This window comes from Phalacrocorax aristotelis, chromosome 2 (assembly GCF_949628215.1).
Source record: "Phalacrocorax aristotelis chromosome 2, bGulAri2.1, whole genome shotgun sequence".
Taxonomy (NCBI): domain Eukaryota; kingdom Metazoa; phylum Chordata; class Aves; order Suliformes; family Phalacrocoracidae; genus Phalacrocorax; species Phalacrocorax aristotelis.
The window spans coordinates 41,458,612-41,466,848 of NC_134277.1; positions in this window are offsets into that span (position 1 = coordinate 41,458,612).

Sequence of the window (8,237 nt, forward strand, 5' to 3'; positions counted from 1 at the left end):
GATCACACTCATGAGAACGATACAGTTTCCTAGGACCTTTCTAGCTTACAGTGCTGAGCATAAGGAGAGGACAAAGCTTGTCTCAGAAGACGTCTGTGGAAAATGCAATGAAAAAGTAGAATTAGACCGAGCCAAAGCTCCATCCTGCCCTAGTGAGGTGTTTTGCCAGTGCGACTGAGAGGCAGCCCAGCAACAATCTGACAAACTGGTCTACCTCCAGCCTCCCACCACTCATTTCAAATGAATCACTCATTCTCCTGGGATAGCAGAGGTACATGATACTCCACACATCCATATGTGTGTGGAGTCACAATAAGTACATTCCTAAATCCTTTGCAAAAGCAACTCATACAACCAAACTTATTGGATTCAGTGGAAATAGTCATGTGAGGTTTTTTCAGTTATCAAGTTTTTCCCAAAATACAGACATAAATGAGCAAGCTTATTAGTAGGACTGGCAGAATAATGTTAAGGACAGGAAATGACAAATGCAGAAATATTAGGAACAAAGTATTGTATATGAACCTGAGATGCGCTCAGTACTTACTGTGACTGCAAAATGCTGCTTCTCATCCTACTCTCCTGTGTTTAGGGGCTCCCTGCTGTGGAGAAAGGGCAATGACAATACTCTTTATGTGAGTGATATTTCAAGAATTCTTACTTCGTAATGTAGTTTTGGGTCCCCAAGTTACTAGCTACATCAGCATATAGAGAAGGGCCATCTGTCTTTTTGCTTTTCCTGCCTTCCACATCCTTTGCTGAAAGTGATGTCTTGCCCTGACTCTGACATTCCTAGCAAAACCCTTTATCCCACACAGAGCTCAGTATCTGAGCCCTTCAAGCAGTTGCAGAATTTTCAGAGGACTCGTACCTTCTTTTTGCAGTGGCCTCAAAATTTTTATGAGCTAACAGCTGCTTGCTCTTCTTGTCAGCCACATTTCTCAGTCAGTGGCTTCACCTCTTCAGTTTTAGAATCACCACGTTACCCAGCAGGGAGAAGTCACACGCCTGACTTCTTCAGCAATATTTAATGAAACTGAAACTGAAGCTTCTTCGGTTTTTGTTGCTTTTACAGACAGCAGTTATATTTTCTGGCTTAGTGGTCCAGTGGATAAGTTAATGAATGGGGAGTCACAATGAAAACCTACATGTCTCAATCCTATTATTTCAGATTACCTTATATTTATTGTGAGGCAGTGGACACATGGTGTGGAATTCATCAGCTGTAATTAAGTCATCTAGAATCAGGTATCTAGCTCTGAATAAGATTCCATAGGTTTCTTTTTCAAGCAATGGTAACACATAAGCACCTATAGGGCAATTAATTTCCTAGCCAAATATGTCCACAATGGGTCCTATAAACTGTTCTGTCCGTCAGCCAAAAGAACTCACTGTCGTGTGTCCAGACTTAGACACCTGATTTTCAGAAATCTAAATTTCCTCATGATGACTCTGATACATGATAATTCAGGAAATGATAGGAATTTGTAAAACTGTCAGAGTTTTGTGTTTCTAGCTCTTCACTACCCTTCTTTGGAAAAAAAACCCTAAATTATTGTAAAGATTCCACATTAACACTGTAACTGCTTTAATAATAATATGAAATGCTTTACATTTGCAAAACCCAGCATTTTTAATCTGCCAAATTACTCACACAGAGGAGTCAAAAGGTGGTGACAACATAAACTAAACCAAGGAAACTCAGGAAGAGCTGTTTTGTTGAAAGGTCTCTGAACATATGGAATAAATAATCAAAAGGAACGTTGAGGCTGAGAAGTGTAAATGAGTTCAAGAGAGCCTCAGATTTCCTTCTTGAGCATGAAAGGGCTCAAGTCATAGAGAGAAAAGACAGAAAAGTGGGATTAAGGTAAACCAGAAAAACCAGACATGCTGGGCAAGATAACTTTTTCCTGTTTGTAAATTTCATGTTTTAAACAGAAAAAAAAAAAGGTGAATACACAGCTGGTCTGTGTTATTCCCAGAGCTTTTGAAACTCAGTTTCCAAAAATGTCACCTTGTTCTGTATCCTCTCATGTAGCATAAAGTGCATACGCTGTTTTCCAACATGTTCACATGTATTCTTACTGTCAAAGATGGTCTACTTCATTAGCCATCAGTATGGAAAAATCTGTGTAAGAAGGGGGATATAAACATTAATAGCATCAAATTCTGCTGCAGAGATCTGCATGAGAGAAGGCTGCTAGTGGGTCATTCACACTGTGTCTGTGTTAGCAAGCAATTTGGCCCCCCAAAAAATGAATCAGTGCTAAGGCTGCTGTATTTTTGGTCAGTGCAGTTCTGGGGTTTTCTTTTGGTCTAGAAAAAAAAAAAATCCCCCTGCCTGCATCATAAAAGCTGTCCGCATGTCCTTTGGCTTGGATACTACGTAACCTGTTAAGGGCTGGAAAACATTTAGTGCAGAGCAGAACATCCATTTTGGGTTGATTTAGAAGGAATCTACAATAGCACATACCAAAATAGGTTTGCAAAGGGAATTAACATGAAGGATCTGTATGCTGCTGCTCCAGATCAAAATGTGCATAGACATGTAGTCTTTGTTACTGAAGCTCGACTAGATCTCCTGGGTGTTCTGATTTGCTGTATGTTATCGGTTACTTCTTTACTATGGAAACTGCCTTTTGGATACTTTCTGATTTTCATAACATCATTAAATGAAAGGAACAGAAAGCATTTGGAGATCTCAAGTTATCCTACAGAACAGTCCCACTTTTGGGTTGGGCTGTGCTCCTGATCCACTCAGACTGATTACTGGCAATGGGACCAGTCTCAGAGCTCAGAGAAGGCTGTGGCATATTCATCCAGAATTTATCCTCTGGGATCTGAGCAAGCAGCCACCCCACCTCCCCTCCCGTATCCATTCTGATGGGATAGATGAGAAGGAAGTATGTTCCTTCTTGACAGCACAGAGCAGGGGATGTATGCAGAGTCTATGACCACTAGGAAAAGACCTGAAATAACAAGAGCTTAAATCAAATCTTATATAACAGGATTTTTGCCTCTGATAAGATCACTTCTGAAGAAACTGCTTCTCTTTGTCACAGTCCCAGCTTTTTCTTTAGCTTTTACTTCTAACTCATGGACACGTCTTTCACTGCCCCACAAGACATACACAGGCACACCAGTACCTGACCCTTCTATGCGGTTTATAAAATCCCTTGTAGGAATTATGCACCTGGACAAATCCAGTCCTGTGCTCTGGCTCCATTTAGGCCCATTGCCTCCTAGTAACAGTGCAACATACCCACTCTTGCAGCCTGCAGCAGTTCCTTTTCCAATGGCACCCTCATTCCCTGTAAGGGGAAGGCTTGGCAATAGGAACAAGATTTCCTGCTGTGTTTTCAGCAGCAAAGAGTTTTAGTGAGCTGCAGATCCCAATTCCAGCCAGCTGTGGGCAAGGGATCAAAGCTCGTAATGTCCTGTAGGGAAAGAGGACATGGGTCTACCTTTGTTGCTCTCAGACTAATGTGGGTGGCACATGTTCAGAGATAAAAGAGCTTGGAGAAGTCCATCACCCGATTTCTTCTATAACCTTCCTTCTCTGCCCTTTTGTGAATAGGGGGCACCAAAACATATGTTTGTTGCGTTGCAACATGTTCATGTTCAAAGGTGGCAATTGAACTGAACACCAGGGAAGCTCAAAACCTTTTGAAGAGTCTCATTTCCTTAACAGAGTTACTTTGGAGTCATGGGTTCTTCCTCAGCAAAGCTTGTATAACATGAAAGGAGAATCAGACCCTGATCATATTACTCTTTTTCAGAAAAAGTCCTAAAAATAATAAAGTAATTGAGAATAAAGGCAGTTCCACCCGTCTATAAACATTAGCCTAGTAAAGTTCATAAAAGGCCAAATACAGCTTTAAAAAATAACACAAAAACCCACAACCTATGAACTCCATAAAAGAGGATTTCAACTTTGCTGGAATCCAACCTTATTTCATACTGTCTCCAGACATTTATGAATACTTCATGTTTTTTAACCGTCCTGAGGTGTACATCAGAACTCATCTCTATGACTAAGCACGTGCATATGTTTCTGACTGCAATTCTTGAATATTTTTAGACAGAACTTTTTAAAGTTCAGAATAGTTCATACACCTTATGCTGATACTAAGCACACACTGTGTTTGTACATTTGCTTTGGAAGGGAAAATTGCTAACCAAAACTACGTACAATAAAGAAAATCAAATACCACTGATGAAAAAGGTGTCTAATTAAATATTAGAAGGCATTGTGTGTTGTTGTCTTCCCTCACAAAATACAAAATAGATTTTAATCTGAGAGGAACATTAGGCTACCTTAGATTGCTCTAAGGTGACTAAATACTTACATTTGTTCTTTATTTTCTTAACACGTCTCTGCTGGAGTGACTGGTCAGTGTTTGCTGGTGTACTGCATGGTGCTTCACCAGATGTTGGTCTATCAGACAGAGGTGCACACAGTGACATCAAGAATATTTTCATAAAGTTATATTTTCTTGCACCCAGACACCAGTACTGCCAAGAAGGTGTTCTTGTAGCTGTTGCTATGTCTTTCTTTTCACTACATGTGAGTGCAGTTGGGAACACAAGGGGTTAAGTGACACTGCTTATACCATGTCTGTCTCAGTGGCAGGTCAGGAGGTTATGCAGCAGGGATCTCATAGGAAGGTGAATGCTTCTCCTAATGAGGTGAAGCTGATGGGTCTAATGCAGTGGAACAGCTGCAGCAGGCTCTTTCCCAGCTTGGAGTCACACTGAGATCAGATTCAGTGTATAGCAGCTCTGTTTTCTTCACACACTATAATTATGATTGATTTGCAAAAGATTAAAATCTCTTTACCTTTTTATAACAAGAGCTTTAAGTTTGTGAGGCGTTGAGGAAGGGGGTTCCAACAAGGACTAGCTCTTTCCCACCCCCTCGATCTCCTTGGCTGACAAGTTTAGTTTCCCATTTTGCTGCAGTCTCCTTAAAGTGCTGGGAGATCTGGGTGCCAGGAGGGACCAGGAATCCTAGCTTCAAGTTTTTACTACAGTGCAAACACACCAGCCTGCCTTGTTCCAAATGGAGATGATATATAAAACACAGATACAGGAGACTCATAGCTTTTCTGCTTCATTATTAACAATTCTACCATTTCCATTGATGGCCCTATACCACAGTTAGACTTCATGGCAGATATACACACATTATTTGCTGCCTGTAAAATTATCTAATTGCTTCCCTCAAAGCTAAAAATTCAACACAAATTGTCCGGTTCCCTAAATTCACCACCTGGCCCCTCTCCTGGTTTTGTACTCCACTGCCCAGACATTTAGATTGTCTCCCTGTCCTGGGTTCCCAGAGGCCAGGAGGAGTCCACGAGGCACATGGTACACCAGTGTGTTCTGGGACCTTCTGAACCGGTCTGGCCAGCTGAGCAAAAGAAAGTTTAGCAGTATTCCCACATAGCTGTTGGGTTTCTGGAGGAAAGTGAGCTGGCTTTCGGTCAGCCAGCAGGCTCAGCGGAAGTACTCCGGATGCTGTACCCATCCACAGAGACCTGCTAGTAGAAAATAGTCAGTCCCTACTACTATTAAATAGTCTTTAGTTCAGATGGTTACTACATCTGTTGTGGGTATAAGAATTTTAACATAAGAAGGTCTTTTTCTTATAAAAAAAGTGTAAAGGAATTAGTCTTGGCAAGTAGCACACACAAGTTTGGAAGTGCTAGAGTAAAAACTTTTATTATGACCAAAATTGCTCCCCCGAATTTCAAATTATTGCTCAGTCTTTAACTACATGATCATGACACGTGTCCAAGGTACAGGGCAAGCAGAGCAGAACGCTTCAAGAAAAGAAATGATCATTTTCTTTCCAGTGTGTAAGCATCAGATTAGACCAGGACATAGGAACCTTCCCTGCCAAAACATTGCCTCATTTGGACAGCTTAATTCTAGCAGCCTCTAACATTTGCTGATTTGACACTGAAAATTGAACATTCTTTTAATATAATTTCTATATGTATTATTGCATAAAATGTATTGTCTGCATAGCTATGTGCTTTGTGATTTGGCAAAGAGGCCAATTTTCTCTTAAAGTTATAAGACAAAATAATGACATTGCTGCTAAGTTAAAACCACAGGCAGCACACATCCAACTTATTATGACACAGTTTTGTCAATTGCTAGGCTCAGTAGTGTTTCTAAATGTAATGGCAGAGTTCAAAAAATATTGTTAGGAATTTTTGAGGGAGGTAATAAATAAATTATAAGTAATAATAATATTTTCAGCAAATTGCTGACACTTAAAGGAATAAAAGCTGTAGAGCCAAATTGAACCATATGCTTTTTGAAAAAGCAATTTCACAAGTGGAAACTCTATTAGTGTCTCTATATATTATTAGGACAGCAGGTTTTGTTCTACAACTAGACTTATTTGCTGTATTAGATTAGATTCAGTTGGCCATTATGTACAGAAGTATGCACATCTGTCCAATACACAGTGGCAAGCCCATAGAAGCTAAAACAGTATTTTTTTAATCTATTTTTTATTTATTTATGGTGTTTCTTAGTATATGTGTCCCGGTTTTGGCTGGGATAGAGTTAATCTTCTTTCTAGTAGCTGGTATAATGTTGTGTTTTGGATTTCATATGGGAATAATGTTGATAACACACTGATTTTTTCAGATTTTGGTAAGTAGTGCTTACACTAGCCAAGGACTTTTCCAGCCTCCCATGCTCTGCCAGGTGTACAAGAAGCTGGGAGAGGGCACAGCCGGGAAAACTGACCCAAACTGACCAAAGGGATATTCCATACCATATGATATCATACTCAGTATATTGACTGGGGGGAGTTGGCTCGGGGGACAGCGATTGTGGCTCAGGGACTGGCTTGGAATCAGTCAGTGGCTGGTGAGTGGTTGCACCACTTTTTTTTCCCCTGGGTTCCACTTCTCTCTCTTGTTGTTTTCCTTTTCATTACAATATTTATTATTACTATTATTATTATATTTTATTTTAATTATTAAACTATTCCTATCACAACCCATGAGTTTTCTTACTTTTGCCCTTCCAATTCTCTCCCCCAACCCACTGGGGTAGGGGAGTGAGTGAGGGGCTGTGTGGTGCTTAGTTGCTGGCTAGGGTTAAACTACAATAATTACTTTTCTCTAGAGTATTCCAACTGCTAAAAAACTGATTCTGGAACAGACGAGAAAAGTATATTGGCATCATCTCCTTTGCAACTTCACAAAGAATCAGAAATGTGCGGTAAGAGCAGAGGGAATTAAAACTCCATATGCAATTGGAGACCTAATTCTGTGAGATAGTCACCATCTTTAACTTTCCTCACATGTTGACAACTAAGGTGTAAATTGTCACATAGATAAAATGTTATTCAATTTGAAATGACACGTAAAGGTGATGCTAGCTGTCAAGAGTTCTCCTGAGAGAAGAGCCAGCTGAAGCTATTGTACCCCAGCTGCCAAAGCCCAGGACTAGAGGAGGGCTGAGAAAATGTGTATGACATACTGCTGCTTAATGCATTTGAAGGTTGTAATTGGGGATATCCCTGGCAACTAGATCTTTTGATATTTCTTCTGTTGCTTTGTGCCAACTGACAAGGACATAACAGACAAGATAGGAACCAGGACTGAGTTCTTCATCTGAAAATACCATTGTTATGTTTTTTCTACCTTATACTTTATCTCTCCCTCCTAAGAATGTGTTGCTATCAAATGACAACAAAGCCAGTTTTATCAGCATTTTACTAGTATTTCAGATTGGAAGCCACGAGAGATGCATGAGTCTCATCAACTGCACAGGCAGCTCTCAAAAAATCTCACTGAAAGAACAGAACAAGGCAGACTCTGAGTAAACCAGAAGACATGTTAAATCCTAAATGATGTGCAACTTCCTCTTGAGTATGTGCTTTAAACAAGTCTTTCAATGATGCTTACTTTGCCATGTCTGTTACAAAAGAAAAAAAGAGAACCAAACAACAAACAAACCAACAATAAAAAAAGATAGAAGAGGAAAAATCAGCATTTTGTTATAGGTAGCTGAACAAAGCTACTACATGCTTTCAAAAGAGCAAAAACAGTTCCTGTAGCTTCTGGGATGAATAGAAAGAATGTAAAGCTATTTCTGATTGGTTTGCTGAAATCCTGCTCTCACAGAGCTGCTTAATTACAGACATGGTGATGCCAGTCTATGCTATTTCACAAAGCTTTTGTAAGTTAGTTGGATGCAATTTAAAC